The 15915-nt window shown below is 40.5% G+C and overlaps 1 protein-coding gene across 9 annotated transcripts in view; it reads right to left on the reverse strand.

Moving 5' to 3' along the window:
* Positions 1 to 15915, reverse strand: part of LOC104151180 (SAM and SH3 domain-containing protein 1) — a 591062-nt gene that overhangs the window by 66132 nt on the left and 509015 nt on the right. The window lies entirely within an intron of this gene.

A 15915-nucleotide genomic window follows, 5' to 3' on the forward strand; every position in this document is an offset into this window, starting at 1 on the left:
AAAGAGCAAGCATATGCTGGATAATAGTTAAGAATAAAAATAGTATTTTTCACTCGCTGTCTTCTCTTCTAAGTCACATAGATAGTGCCAACTCAGTTCACTTCTAGATACAAATAATTGTACATAGCACAGTGTCAAGGGTGTTGCTCAGTGACAGTGAGCTGGGAACAAAGTCCAGGTCCTTTGGGTCCCAGTTACTGCACTAATGATGCACCCAGAAAAACATTCGCAAGCTGTTTCTGAAAGGAATGAAATCAAAATGTGACTTTTAGAAAACTGGTGGCTGAGTAAAAATTATCACCATAATTTCTCTTACAGTATATTGATAATAAGTACAGCTGTAAGATTCAGATTTTATTGCTACTTTTTCATTAAAAACACTTTCTTCTTATTTTGTTTAGTTTCATGCATATTAAAACATCCTTTGGAGCAAATACAATCAGCAACAAGGATTTTCCTCATGCAGACGTTTGTATTGCTGATACAGCTGTAAATTAAAAAAAAGATACATGTAGGAGCAAAAATTACACTAGATCAGCACAAAATTAACTAGATCACGGGTAAATGGTATTTCCCCAAAAATTCCTTTAAAGAAGAATACACAGGGAAAATTCAGCATTAAATGGTCATTTTCCAGGCTGAAAATAGTGAAAAGGTGATAATGATAGATTTCAGCAAGCCCTGTTTTTGAAGCAGAAATTTGTCAACAGAACAGAATTCATATCACCTTACTTTCAACGTCTAAAATGTAACCACCTACTCCTGGAACTGGTCCTGTAGACTCCCTTTTCAGTCAATGGAGAGAGACAGGAATTTTTACAGAACAATTCACCTGACTGGTTTTAGGTGCCTTGAGTTAGATGAGATGAGTCCCACTCATGGTATCTAACTTAAGATTGTAAGCCAACCACCTAAAAGGCACCTATTATTAGCAACGAGTCTAGCTGAAGTCAATGGGAAAATTCTGATTAGAACGAAGGAACGAATTATAATTATTTGTCAGTACTGAAGCTACAGCTTACTGCTTCATCTGCAAGTGAAACAATAGAGGAACCTATTTATTCTCAGCCAGTTCCACCCCAGTGAGGTTGTTGCAAACTTGTTACTGTAACCAAAAGGCCATCATAGCTGAGTAAGCAAGCACAGTAGCATAAACCCTCCCCAAAAGAAAAAAGGACATGGATTTCTTTCTCAATACTGGAGGACTTTTCATCCATTCATTCCTCAGCCTACACGTAAATCTCTTTTACCTCTATGAAATTGTACTTCCTATGCCCTTTGTTTACAGAAAGGCTGAGAAAACATTCTTAAGATTTAATACCAAAAGAAAATTAGACACATTTTTCTGAAAATGTAGTTCTCTAATACTGAATAGCACTATTAGCACTAACTGCCACAAAGAGGTATTGGATTAATGCTTCCAGGAAATCTGCAAAATCTAGAGTAGAGAGGAGTCTACACTATTATCACAGAACTCATTCAACTTCTACTGCTGGCAACAGAAGTGCACAGAATGGCTCACTGCCACGTATTTGTTATGATACAGTCACGACTGACACAGGGTCATAGCCCAACTCAAGGATTTTGCCCAGCTGTGCTCTGGGTAGCTGGTTTTATAGCATGAAAAGTGAACAGAGGTCCTTGAGTTGAAGTCAGCATGAAAAAGGAACCAAATTCATTCACTGTCGGAGCCACCAAGGCCCTTCCCATAGTCAAGCAGAAGCTGGACTGAGCCCAGGGAAATCCCACAGATGTCCACAGATCAGGAAGGGGAAATCAGCTATTTGGAAGCAGGACAGCAGCAGATCTTTTAAGATCCTTTTTTCCCTATCACCCACTGTTACCATTTTACATAGCAGAAGTAGATGATTCTCCCTCCCCTTCTCCATTAGCTTTGGAAGCCAAAAGGATTTGTCATCCGGAACGGACTGCAGGCATATCACTGCAAGTCTTTCTCCTGCACTCTCCCACCCTGGCCTCACAGTCCACAAAGAAGGTGGGAAACAAAAAAACCCACACCTCAGACATCACATTCACGAGTGCTGTCCACACACTGCTGCACAGAAGAGAAAAGGAAGGTTTTATCAGCTATCCAGTGTGTGTCCAACACACTTTTAGACTGCAAATTCTCAACAATAAATATTCTACTTTTTGATGATTTATTTGTTGCCTGAAAAAGCTGCCTGCTGCAAACACTTCCTAAAACCATTCTAGTTTTGGGGAAAATTATCATTTACAAGGTATGTGGGTTCCCAATACTCTACAGAAGTCTTTTGCTCAGGTGGGTTGCTTGTAAAGCTGTAGATTGAAAGTGCAATTAGGTAGCAGGTTATAACTTTCAGTCTAAACTAAAACTATTCAGAGGAATAAGCAGCTGCGCTGCATGTAAAAAAAATCCTGAAGGAAGTTGACTGTTTTCACTTTCTTTTGTCTCATTTACTGTGAAGCCCACTCTTACAACAGGAGCAGTTTTACAGAATCAAGATGACAGTGGAGGACAGCAACAAGGACAACTCTCCTATCCCTGCCTCTACTGCTGTAGTTTGCAGTGCAGGAATGCAAAACACCCGATAACCCTGTATCACTGTGATTAATATACCTATCTTTCCAAAAGAATGATATTTTTGCTATTTAGACAAGAAACTGAGAGTGTTAGGGTAACAGAGCTCTCCACTGAACCTCTGGCAGGGATCTGCACCACAGATCACAGAATTTTTCTCTGCTTATTCTATTTATGTAGGTTCTAGACCTCACAGGAAAATCCACAGGTTGTTCTGACTTAGATCCAGCAGACTCAGGGCTTTTTTTTTTTTTTTTTTTTTTTAAAAAAAAACCCCATGGGCTAATTCTGGAAAGTTGACAAAACCTTATATGACTGGCACACTCTCAAGCATACTATAACATCTTTTCAAAAAAACAATTTCAAAGATCAGTTTAAGGAAAGTACTTTCTCACCATTCTGAGCCAAATCTTAAAAAGAAACCAAAAAAAATGGAAGAGCCTGGGCTTACAGAGCAGCCACTGCAGTAACAGCCATCCCTAGCCTGCATTTCCGGGACTCTGAGGTAGACAAAGCAGGTGACAGAGCTATAGGTATTTGCTGTCCTAGCAGTCTGCTGCCTTGGATAACTGCCTGCTCTGTGCATCCCTCTAGCTTGCCTGAGGAGTACCAGACATTCATGCCAATTATACACTATCCACTGCAAGAAATCCAGTGATGGGAGGAAATATCTGATTGACTGCACATTCCAGAAAATATCCTACTCACTGCGCAGTCTCCTTAAGCTATGTGAATAAATCCACTGTTCCCAAAAGCGTCTGATTTACTTGCATGATTTCTGGATTTAAGGGGCCCTGCCTGAAGGAGTCACTGTCCTAGGCAGACACTATCAATGCGTATCACACGTCTTATGTACTGTTTAGATCATAGCAACCAAGGTCCAGAGATCTCGGATAAATGGAGATATTCATAAATTACATCCAATCCCCAGCGCAGCCCATAAGAGAGAGGCCAAATGGTGGCTTAACACCGGCTTGCCCAGCTCCCCTCTTCAGGTCCAAGGTTAGCACAGCACTGAATCTCGCATACTGATTTTACAGTCAGAGGGAGCTGGTACAATCAGTGACCAACATCCGGCAGAGTGAAGCTACAGAATTTGAACTAGTGATTTCTCCATCAAGATGCAGCCTGCTGATTTAAAACAATCTTAACTTGCACTTTATTCTCCTAGCTTTAAAGCCACATTCTCAAAAGTCCCGCTTCCCTCCTGCCTTCTTCTTCACCTATCACAACGGGGTGCTGCTATCACAACGACAGCTGTGGGATAAGGACATGAGCTTTGGCTCAAGTTCTGATCCAGAAGCTACAGAAAGGGAGGGCAGGCACCGCAGCGTTGTTTCAGGTCTGCCCGGGACCACCACCTTCTCCACAACGTGGATACTGCAGAGAGCAACTACTGATTTCAACTGACTAGTCTCAGATGCTCCCCTGCGCAAGCATGAGTCAATGGAGTGCTTTTTACAAATCTCTCTTTTGTAAAGAAAACGTGATTTTCAAACTTAACAAGCAAGATTTGTGGCTTTTGCCTCAAGCCTTAAGTTGTTTGCCTCAGGGCTCAAGAAAGAAGTTCCCTCACAGGCAGATTTTCTGTTTATTTAGTATGCTGCTTACTATGTGATTTACCGAATCATTTAGATATATTTTCTTTCAAATAATTTCAGATTACTAAATAATGTGGTTTTTGTTTTGTACAGTACCATCTCTGAAAAAATCTTGAAAACAGTTTTACAATCACATATGAACTAAGCCTGAAAAATGCACAAGGGAAGAAAGCACAAAACACAAATTACACGGGGAAGTTAGAAACACATTTCCAGACTGGAATGGTTAGGTTTTGAATTCATGAGGGACTCTTCCTCCTATGATAACGTCAGTTCAGTTGTTCTGTACAGAACACAGCAGGCAGAAAAATCCCTGTCTATCTGAAGATGTTACTGCTCTAATACAGAAATATATAAAGATAGATGAGAAAAGCCTCCTAAGGGAAACATGGGAACCCACAGCAGGACTCATTCATTTTTACAAGGGGCATTCGCATACTCTGATTACCTGAATACTAAGGTTCATCTCTGCCTGACACCATAACTTAGCTGATTCCATACATAGTCTTTTCATTGAACGAATCCCTTATAATTATGAAAAATGCAAGCACCTCTTGACAGTTTCTACCACAGCAGCTGTACCCATTTGAATTACAAATTTAAACACCCCTGTGCAGATGCTAAGATAGGATTCATCTCCCCGGGCGGACAGAAACTGTGCAAAATGAGATCTAGATGACTGCCGGGAAAATGCAGTCGGAAGCCACTGGGAAAGGAGATGGGTAAAATGCTCCTAAATTTATAAATAAATCTATGAGCCCATTTCAGCATGTATAAATAAAACAGCTACAGTGGAAAATTTCTGCGAGAAAACGCTGGCAGCCTCTTCCCCCAAACCTTTCCCCTACTTGTTCTGAACACGCACTGCTTGTTCTAGTCGAGCTTCTGAAACGACTAAATAAAGCCATATCTGAAAGATAGCCAGAGCACCGAAGGTCTCTAATAGTTCATCTGAAACCAATTATTCTGCCTAGAGTCCTCCATCAGGCGTGGTATTTCAGCCCTTGCAGAGGGTCTGGAGAAGGCTGAGACAAGCCGTTGTGCAGGGACAGCACAGGTACACAGGTGCTTAATGGAAGCTGCCTACAAGTCACTAGCTGGGGGTCATAGATCAAAGTAAAGAAATAAAAAAGACCTATCCCTGGGGCTCCCACCTCAGCAAGTGTTAGAGGGAATTACCCAGCTCAGTGAGTTTCTGATGGTTCGGATTAGTAAAAGTTCCATTTTGAGTTTCAGACTGTGATCCCCGGACCATCCTTTTACCCATTTCGGGAGAAGAGGGGAGGCTTCCTGCTCCGTTACTCCTGCACGCTACACCCAGAGCAGACACAGCCTAAACGATACATTTTCCAGCAGCAGTAAAACTTTGGACCATCAGAAATGAGCTATGGGGGAGGAATGGTTAAAAACTATGACTTCAAGCAAGTAAATACTTCTTTTACACATGAAATAACAGTTCAAATACTCTCTCAGTGCCTCGAGATATATCAACACAGACACAGGCAAACGCTTAGCTTAACTACTGATGAAATGTAGCTTTAGAAAGGACTGTTAAAATACTCTCATGCCCGCTTTTAGTATGAGGTATAGAAAAACCTCATACCTCTCTCAGCTTGATGTAAACGTTGGAACCTATTGAACATTATACGTCATACAGAGAAGTGTTTGATATTCTCCCCTCTGCCAACCATAAAAACAGAAGTTTTTTTTTTTTTTTTTAATCTCTAACACATTGCATTTATCACTGAGGCTGGAAGCCACAGGGGTGGAAAAACATTCCACAGTGGTTTTGGAAAACATAATTCATTAGCAATTACACAGAAACTGACTGCAGCATTTGCAAAGCTTTGCAACACTGAAAAGCTGCACAGTACTAACCCATAAATTCACATGCAACAAACAGGGTCTGAATCCAGCAAAAGTACAGAACAGAGACAAAAAAACAACAGCAAAAAGCTTCAGAGAAAAGAAAGTCGATACCTGAATGTGGCACTCCGCAGTGAGAAAAATCAAATACATTCTGAGCAATCTCCCAAACAAGAGGAAACAGGCCCAAAAATACGGTAGCTGTCTGTGCTGAAAACATATATTAACATAGAGGCATATACCTGTGACTGGGACACAGCAAGTCTTTGAGTGATATATTTTATACTCATTACCCAAGTGATAAAATAGCAAAGTGTTCTTGTGGTGGCATAACTGCATCTACGCTAGAGTTTTTGCAGGTTAATTGACACCAGTAAGTCTTGTCGTTTTTCAGTAAAACTCCTAAGAGATGTCAGCATCAACAGCTAAACTTTCATTGTACAGGCAAGGCCAAAACTATTCTTGTGAGAAGAAATAATACTGGAAAACAAAATGAAAGATGAGGTTTTTCAGGAAGGACTTGAAGATTGTGAGGGTGTTCAAAGTATTGGAAAGAGCTGTTATGTTTCAGAAGGAAGAAAAAAATTAGTGCAAGAATGCCCCAGTGAAAAGGCACAGAGGGCCCAAGAGGTGAAACAGGTGAGGGCAGTGGGAGATAAAGTATTACTGGATACGACACAGGACACGGGACCATTCTTGTGCCTGGAGCTGACAATGGGAGTGAGGAAGAGCTGGCACTTTCCCTGGAGAAAAGCGCTTCAGTTTGTGGGAAAATGATGCAATTCAAGTGAGGGGGGGGGGAAAAAGTCAAACCCCCCCCCCCCAAACCTTTTTTTTGTGTGTACTTCAGCCTTGAGTAGGAATGGTCTGGTTAGCTAAGCACAGGCTGCTCTCCAGCACTCATCCATGACTCCCACCTGTGCTGAAGAGCCCTGCACTCGTCCCAGTCCCTGCTCATGGGGTGAAAACTGCCTAGGGCGGTGCTACAGCACTGCTTCGGGCGCCACCGACAGCACTTAGGGCCAACCCATGTCAGTGACCAGCAACGCACTTCATGCCTAGTGTGTCACCGGGCAACTGGGCACCGATACTGAACAGAAATCCTCGCAGTGAACTACGAATTCAGCATCTACGTGAACTTCGTATCCCCACACACCCACTATCTACAAGGACAGGAATTTAGAGCGATTTCAAAGTGAAATACTAACGGTTACACACATAAGACTAGGAGAATCACAAGCAGCTCCTCTTTTTTTTAAAGTCATGACAGAATATTCCAAACTTCTTCCTGGAAATAAGACAGTTTGATCAATTTTTATTTGCTCTTCAAATTCAGAATACCAATTCCTTGGCATAAGTTATGTTCTCAGTTTCCTTCTATGAAACACTTTTCAAAACCTACGGATTTTGCATTTTCATATACACAAAACTATCACTTTTATATTAAGCTTATTCACCACCTTCCCCGTTTCTTTTCTATATTTTCAAGAAAAACAAAAGACATGTTTTCTCTCTGAACACTGGTAAGGAAAGAAAAACAGAATCCCAAGCTAAGACCAATGCCTCAAGGAAACCTACAGCTATGCTATAAATCCTTTCAAACAGACCTACCATGGAAAAACTGGCTAATCTAGATCTGTAAACTCTGTATTTGTATTGATAATATATTTGTGCGCCTGCAAGCCAACATCCATACCTCCAGCACACGAAATTTCAGATGATCTATACTGAAAATGAATGCTGCAAGCATGCAAGCTGAATCAATCAATATATCAAAAATACAAGGATTCTTGAGAAACTGCTTGTTACTGCAATACTGATCCATTTTTACAAGAAAACTGACTTTGACTTCATAATTTGCTAGCTAGCGTTTCACAGCTGTCCCTTGATTTCACTCAATGCTGCGTCAAAAAATAAATTACCAATGAGTTATGCAGAAGATCAGTAGCAGAGAACAGAAAATACCCTTGACTCCTTTAAGTCTTGAGTTACTATGGCCTTGAAAAATATGGTGGAATTTCAGGAGTAGGTAAATCAGAAGGAAGAGTTATTCATTAAAAAACTACAAAGGTGTGTGTGTGTGTGTGTCCACAGACGCATGGTGCACCAACAATCGAGTCTCTTAATTTTCAGGAAAATATATATCTGTGCTATTTTATTTCTGGAGAAGTAGTGAATCCTTTGATTTTGGACAAAAGGAGATCCATAAAAAATTACATAAGTTATCTAATGGAAAACAGAGAATATTTTAGTTTAAAACTTCTTCCCCAATTTTTAAAACTGATTCTAATTCACGTCAGGCTGATAACCTGCAATGTATCTTACATCAAAAACTGCCATCATTATGGTCATTCATTCTATTGTGCAGACTGCCTATCGCAGTAAAATGAGACAGCTCCGCCTGTATCATTCATTTGAGACACCCCACATTACAGAGACTCAAAAATGCTCAAACACTTGGAAGCAATCCAAATCCTTCTAACTGTTGGCTCCTTTATCTTTGGTGGGCCAAACGAAAATTCAGAGTTCTATAGGGTTGTGGGTGGCAGAAGAAAAGCATCAATTCATGAGAAATCTGGTGCCAAACTCAATTGTACAACTGCTACACTTGGGGCTGTGTGCTGCCAGCACGCAGAGGAGCTGCACAGTCATGCTGCTACCAGGCCACATTCTTCAGAGCTGATGACCTGTTCTTGGCCTCATCTGCCTGCAGAAAAATCTGCCCCTACAGTTCCAGGCCTTCCATTTAAAAAAAATCTGTACCTATGTAGAGATGTTTTCTTTTTAAATGGGAAATCATGCCTTTCAGAATGTGACTGCTAAAACCTTAATTTAATTCAAGAAAATCTACAAGATTTTAAACTTTTTCCTATCCAGCACAGAATTTCTGAAAGTTAGTTTTGATGCCACTGCTCAAAACTAACTTTTCTTTTTAATTTTTAGAGATGTCAAAGAGTCCAGTAGAAGACAGAGGAAAAAAGAGGCTGCAAAATTGAGCTAAGGAAGGACCTGAACCACATTATCCCACATTCCTGGTCAGTACTCTAACCATGAGGCTATGCTCACATGCACATTTACCGGTTTTCTTTCTTTCCATGATGAGATTCAAACAGCCTCATTGCTATTTTGATGCAGAAAGAAATTTTATTTCAAAACTTTAAACATTTGTACAAAATGGGATTCTTGCTTTCCAGCTCACAATTAAACTACAACTTTCTTCTCTTTCAGAGGCTAAAAACTTCAGCTACAACCTAAAAAAAAAAAAAAAAAAAGGCAGAGGAACTCAGCCTTTTGTAGCTAGAAAGGCTTGCAGCTCTAGTTTTAAATCTATTCATTCTCAGTGTTTTAGACATAGCAGGCATTTTATGCTGATCTGCACTCTCAATTTAATGTTTTTAATCCAGTTTAGTTCCTCCTGACTCACTCTTGTGTTCCTTATTCCATGGGAAGGCCCCAGTTGGAAAGCTATAATAATATTAGATATTCTGTACACTTATGCATATAAGCATGTAGGGTTGATGGGTCTGACCACCATTTCAGCTGCTCTGACTGTGGAAACAGCAGAAATAAAAATGAGAAGTGGTCTTCCAAATTTTACTATCAGACAAATTTGTGTCAGCATATGGGGAACTAACTTAAAAAAATTCTACCGTCTGCTAACATTTTTGATTGCATTAAACTCATTTTGAAGAAGCAGTTGTTTCAAGATCCTTTCTAAACAGACAGAAACAGGAAAGAAACTGATTACGCTGGGAAATCTTTTAATTTCCTTATTTCATTTTTTAAAAATCTGATCTTTTCTTGACCATTTAAAAATAGAAACAATGTTTAATTTTAAAACAAACTGATTTTGTCTACTACACAGGTATGTGCAATTGAATACCTAAAAATTAAGATATTAGGAATTAATTCCTTAGAGCCAGGCACTGAACTGCTTGCTCTCAGCCTGCATAAATGCACTCCAGGAATGTGAGGGGGTGAGGGAAGAGAAACCTAGGCTGACAGTTGGATGCTAACTTCAAAGTCTCCTAGAAAATGAGGGAGAAATTAATTTCTTGAGCAAGAGAACCGAAAACAAATTAGTTATATTAATGCAAAAAAGGATTAGCCCACAAACTGTTAGTCTGTATTTATACATCCTCCCTGCTATAAAAATTGCCTTTGATAAAGAGGCTATTTAAATTAGTCATCCTCTCTTTACCTTTGAGCTTGAAGCCCGTATTTGACGGATGCTTTGGGCCAGACCCTTACTTATTTAGGCCATCATCACTGGCCATCACATCATGATCAAACTGAATTTCAAATCAACTCTGATGCACTGCATCATATTTTTAGACTCACAGAAGACATGCAAGGTTGTTTCCATCAGAGGGAAAAACTACTATTAAAGGCCATTATATTATTTGGCACAATTCTGTGCATTTGCAAAGAAGGTGCGCATAGTCCTGGCTCTCTGAACACGACAGAGACACAGGCTCCATCTGAGCGTCTGCCGGGCTGACGGCCGTCTCCACGACATAGACGTGGAGCCAGGGGTGCTCCGCCATTTCAATGACAATATTAAGTAATTATTGACTTCTACATGTTTATGATGGAAATCTGTATTTAACAGTCACAGGAACACTCTTGATCCACGACTTACATTCAAAGAAAAAGACCGTGCCTAGAAACATTTCTGCCACTGACAGAACAGGTATCTGCCGCGGCCCACAGCGGCGGCACAGCAAACGGCAGCCATCCTCTGCCGGATTAGTGCTGCAGCAGTTTTTACTTTGTAGGGAAAAGAGCACGACAGTGACGTCTGACAGCGCCAATACTAATCAAGACAACTGCTGGTGAGGGGTTAAAGCAAAGGTTTCAGTCATGCAATTAGCCGCTCTCGCTGCTGGGACCGACTCCAGTCGTCCAGCTGTGGTGCTGGGGTGACTTCTTCTGAGGCTCAGCTGCTCCACCGAACGCACGCAAAGAGGCTCTGCTGACGCAGCTTGCATCTGATTCAGCAAAGTGATTAACACAAGTTTCAGTGATTCATGAATTCGACAGGTAACAAATCAGGATTCAGAGTAAGCCATGAAACGCCTGTCCTCCCCCTGGCGCAAAGCACGAGGCAAGGGGCTCTGAGGTCGTCCCTAGGAGAGGGTAGGCAGGGACCAAAATCCTCTCCACCCTGGTGAGAGGGGGCTCGCACAATCCCTGGGTGCTGACTCTGAGTCCTCCCAGGCCAGGGCACTCGCACTGCTTGCGGGCTAGCTCAGAAGGGAGGTGCGCAATTTTGGGCTGCACTGCTGCGTGTGATGTCACACAGCAGTTATCCCATCACAGACTCGGTCAGGATCTTCTCCAAACAAATGGCTGGTGATGAACAAAGGCCACCTACTACTATGAATGTCTGTGGAGAAAACCTAATGATGACAGTGCGATGCGCTGCTTGCAGACACGCGGTGTTTGAACCTCAGCAAAGAGCGGTTCTTTGGTAGTCGCTGAAACTCGTCCCTGAGGAACCCGCAAAGCGGGCTGCTCTCGCTGCTCCGGGCGAATCGGCCGCAATCATCACCCACCACTGCTCGCCAGGCAATTACGAGTGATTCAGTAAAACCTTACAAGCAGTTCTCCCACCTAAAGTTTTCCCTCTGTGCAGTTAGAGCACACACCCACAAGACAGTTTTTAAACTTTTTTACTCCTGAAGTGGCAACTATAATCAGTTTCCCAGTTTCTACTTGCAACTTCAGCCTTCTTCTTGGGAAAACTGCGGGTCATGCTTGATTTTAAAAAGGACATACAGGATGTGGCAATGCAGAAACAAATGAAGCAAAAGCGCGATGCAAACTTGCATTCCCACCATCACCTGTAGTTTTTACATATTCAGTGACCCGGTGCGTACACATAACACAAACCTCATTCCAAGAAAACCTGGACAAGCTCTATACTCACTGCTGTGCCTTCTTACTCACCCTTTCCACTCAGTGGCATATTTTACAATATTCCTAAGGGAGGAATTACTGATTTGAAGCCACAGTTAATCAAATCATGGCAATATAAACGCGAATGTGCATTATTTTTAATTTCTGTAACTTATCTTCCAAATGTACAAATTGTGAAACAGATCCCTCAGCAACCAGTAAGTATTTCTGTTTGGAGGCCCATTCAAAACCTAACCCCTTTGCTAACAGCACTAAAACAGAGTGCGTTCAGCACACTCAACGTCATGCTTGCCAGGCGCTGTGGGACTTCTGGTAACTGGGAACTAATCGGAGGGTTTCAAGTCAGTTTAGGCAGATTAGCCAACAGCCACAAGAGGGTAATAAGTTATAAGGATGTTCCTGACAAATTAAGTAGAACGAGTGAATTAAGTACATATGCCTCTGTCTCAAAATCCGTAGGCTGCTTAGATTCCTCAAGGTATGAAGAGGTGGTGAGGCAGACACCTCACCCTGCATACAGACAAAACACGTAGGATTAAGAACCATCAGAACAATTTAGAAAGCCAGATGTTTGCAAAAAACCCTCAAAGAGAAAGCCAGTAGCAAAGGTACAAAAGAACATAAAAGACAAATGTCCGATAAATAAGACTGCAAGTCCAGAGAGCATTGTCTGCGTCTTAATAACATTGCAACGTTGCTACGAGTGATAACAACTCTCAATTACAAGCTAAAACAAATGCCATTCAAAAGCTTTAGACTGAGAAAAATCTACTGAAGTCAAATCATTTTAGTTAATAATTTGCTGCCAAGCACTTTCAGTGCCGCTTTGTCATTGCTGGCAAGCACACTGCGAACTGCCTTACTGCAACAACTAAAGCGTTTACTGAGGGAAGGAAACATGTTGTGTCTTGTCTCCTCTTCCCTGCAGCAAATATAAACTACGTATGCAAAATGGAGTGAACGAATGACCAAACACCTTGTCTTTGCAAACGTCTTTGTGCAAGTGTTATGACTCCATTTGCTGATAGGCCCTCCAACTAAATTAATTTACTGTGGTAAGGAAAATCTGAGCAAAGTAAAATCTAAGCTGTACAAACACCTGCAAGAGTTTCTAAATGCCTGGGTTTTTTTGCAACTAAGACCTGCTTGTTTGGGCAGGTGCTGCTAGTGTTATGGGAGTGTCCGCTGCACAAATTCCTCTGCTCCACTATCTTCATAAGGAAAAGCTGTCCTGGCTTCTTGGAAACAAGTCTGTTCTCATCACAACAGCAACAAAATGTCTTGAATGAAAAAGCTTCATTTTTTTCTGCTCAGACTCCCCTCAGTACCTTAGGTTTTTTTCTAAGCTATAGAGCTAACAGGTTTTTGTTGCAACAGCTACTGGCTCTTATCAGTGCATACACCATTTCTTTAAAAGTTTTTGTTTGTTTGCTTCAGATCAAGTTCTCACACACAACAGCGTCTCAACCATATTTTTTGCTTCTTATTCAAGGTTACGTGCGCTCTGTGAATAGCTATGCAACTTAATCCAGACTACACCCATGGATACAACATGGGTCTTCTATTACATCAGATTTTGTCAAAAACAAATCTTTAAGAATGCAGAGAAAACTCTGCAAACACAGCGTAACCACCACGTGACTCTCTGACCCCGTGATCTTGACCAAGCCTATCTCTCCCCACTAATTTAATCAAGACAGTCACTCTCATAACACAAGCTGCTAGCACAATTCATTGCTAACTGTGCTGACACTGAGACACTGTATTTGTCGTATGATACAGACAAAGCCTCTCCTAAAATTTCTGGAAAATCCCTGTTTACACTTAGATTTTTAAAGCACCAGCTTGCCTGTAAAAATTCTAAGAACTGAACAGGCTTCTGTAGTACACAGATACTAGACTCTCTCAGCCAGGACAGAAAGTTTATTTTAAGTTCGGTGACATAGGGTATTCTTTATTTCCACGTTTAGTGAAATAAAAATAGCACATCAGAAGATGCACCTGAAACTGTAAGAGTCTTCCATATGCTACGCTAGGCTTTCACACATAACAGCAGGTCTTGCTATATGATTTATATCAAGCATATTGCAACGTGCTTAAGGTGCTATTTACTTTTCTAAAGACACTGTGGTTTTATGTACCTCCACTGGCTTTTAAATCAACCAGAGAGACACAGTGCAGTTGATCAGCACTGAGTAGCTTTCCTACCTTTCTAGTCTGGTAACGCTTTAGCCGAATCCATAATTTTCCTAATATATTTATTTTGAGTATCATCTTTCAAATTGAACAACAAAGTATTTAAGTATGTGCCTGTCAACAGTACTCACATGCTTAAACTTTGGTGTGTTTTTGCATGTTTTTCTGGATAGAGCCCTGATCCCACATAGAGGGTATAAGTAGTAAGAGTACAAACTAGCAAGTAATATAGGATACCTTTTTTTTTTTTTTTTTTTAAATAGAACCAAATTGTACTTCATGTAGAAACTGAAGCTTTCATGTTTCACAATCTATCAGCAGCAGTTCATACACAACTAACCAAGCCTTAGAGAATAGACAGACCTTTCTGAATCCTGGAAAGAGATTAAATCAGTCACTGTCCAAGTATATCTAGAGATTGCTCTTTGTAAGTTCCTAAGATCACATGAGTGAAGAAGACAGGAGGGTGGAAACTGCTCAGCGCTAAGAAACAGTGGGGGCTGCAGCAATGACAGAAAGATTACCTGAAGCTAGCTTCATTATTCACCATTCCTCATAAATACATGAAAATTCTCATACCTTTGAAGACTCCTCACATATTAAAATTCTATGAGGTGTCCTATGCTTGCTAAATTGCAGAGGCTGATGTAACTGAATTTCTTGGAGGTCAAAGACCTCCAAAGACTCTGCACTTCTGAAAACGAGCTTCAAATCTCGATTAAATTGAAATGCCAAAGCCAGATTCACTTCTGATTTGAAGCAATACTAATAAACAGAGAACAGATAAACAAACTTGAAATCAATCCAGCAACTATTGCTGCTGTTACCTTTCCACACTATTCAAAGTAAACGATGATAGTAGACTAGATCAATCATTTATAGTTGTGTTCATAATTGATTTAATTTCATTCTTGTCTTTCCCTGTCCTTGACAAATGCCAAATTCTGGCTCACAGTAAAAACGTGGGGAAATGTATACACTGAAACAGAGGTCTATTTTTAAATCACATGTAGCTTGCTAGGACTTTAAAATTTTAAGCTTAAATTACCTGAGAAAGTTTATCTGACATGATCTTCATCTTAACGCTTCTTAAACAATAATTAAATTGCCTCTCAACTGTCAGCTTAAATTAGACACTGTTAATTATATAAACTCAATTATTAGGTCTTATATTAACAGTGTTGTTTGCTCACTCCTTCAGTTCCCTTCAGATTTAATTAATTAGGAAACATCTTCAACAACACAATATTCCATGTTTTGGAACACAGTAAACGGATTCTCACAATTCTTTTGCAGCTGCTCCCCTTGACAAGGCCTTGAAGTGCCTGCAAAGGGTTCAAAATGCTGCTACTGTTGTTTAAGAGCTAAAATGTGAGGCTACCTCAGTAGATCACTCCCACTCTAGTCCTTTTGCGGGCTATGGAAGATATCTGCTGTAAAAACTGTTCTAACATAGCATCGTCTTTCCCTGTTTGCTACTGTATTAATCTGTTTTCCTTACACGTCCTTGGCTTCCCTAACATTGGCAAATCTGGTCTTTTATACTATCCCTTTCTATCATTTCGAGTCTCGGTGTCAGAGAACAAAACGTCATTTTGCAGTTTACTGAAAAAAGGAAAAACATTAGCTGGTTCAAATGAAAAATATGACTGATTTTTTTACTTTAATACCTTTAAAATAATTTTCTTGGTAGCTACAAATGTGCTTGTAATCATTAATTTCAACAAGCCTGGAAATAATGAAACAGTCTGGTTTAGCAGTCCTTTTAAA

The sequence above is a fragment of the Struthio camelus genome, chromosome 3 (genome assembly GCF_040807025.1).
Source record: "Struthio camelus isolate bStrCam1 chromosome 3, bStrCam1.hap1, whole genome shotgun sequence".
Lineage (NCBI taxonomy): Eukaryota > Metazoa > Chordata > Aves > Struthioniformes > Struthionidae > Struthio > Struthio camelus.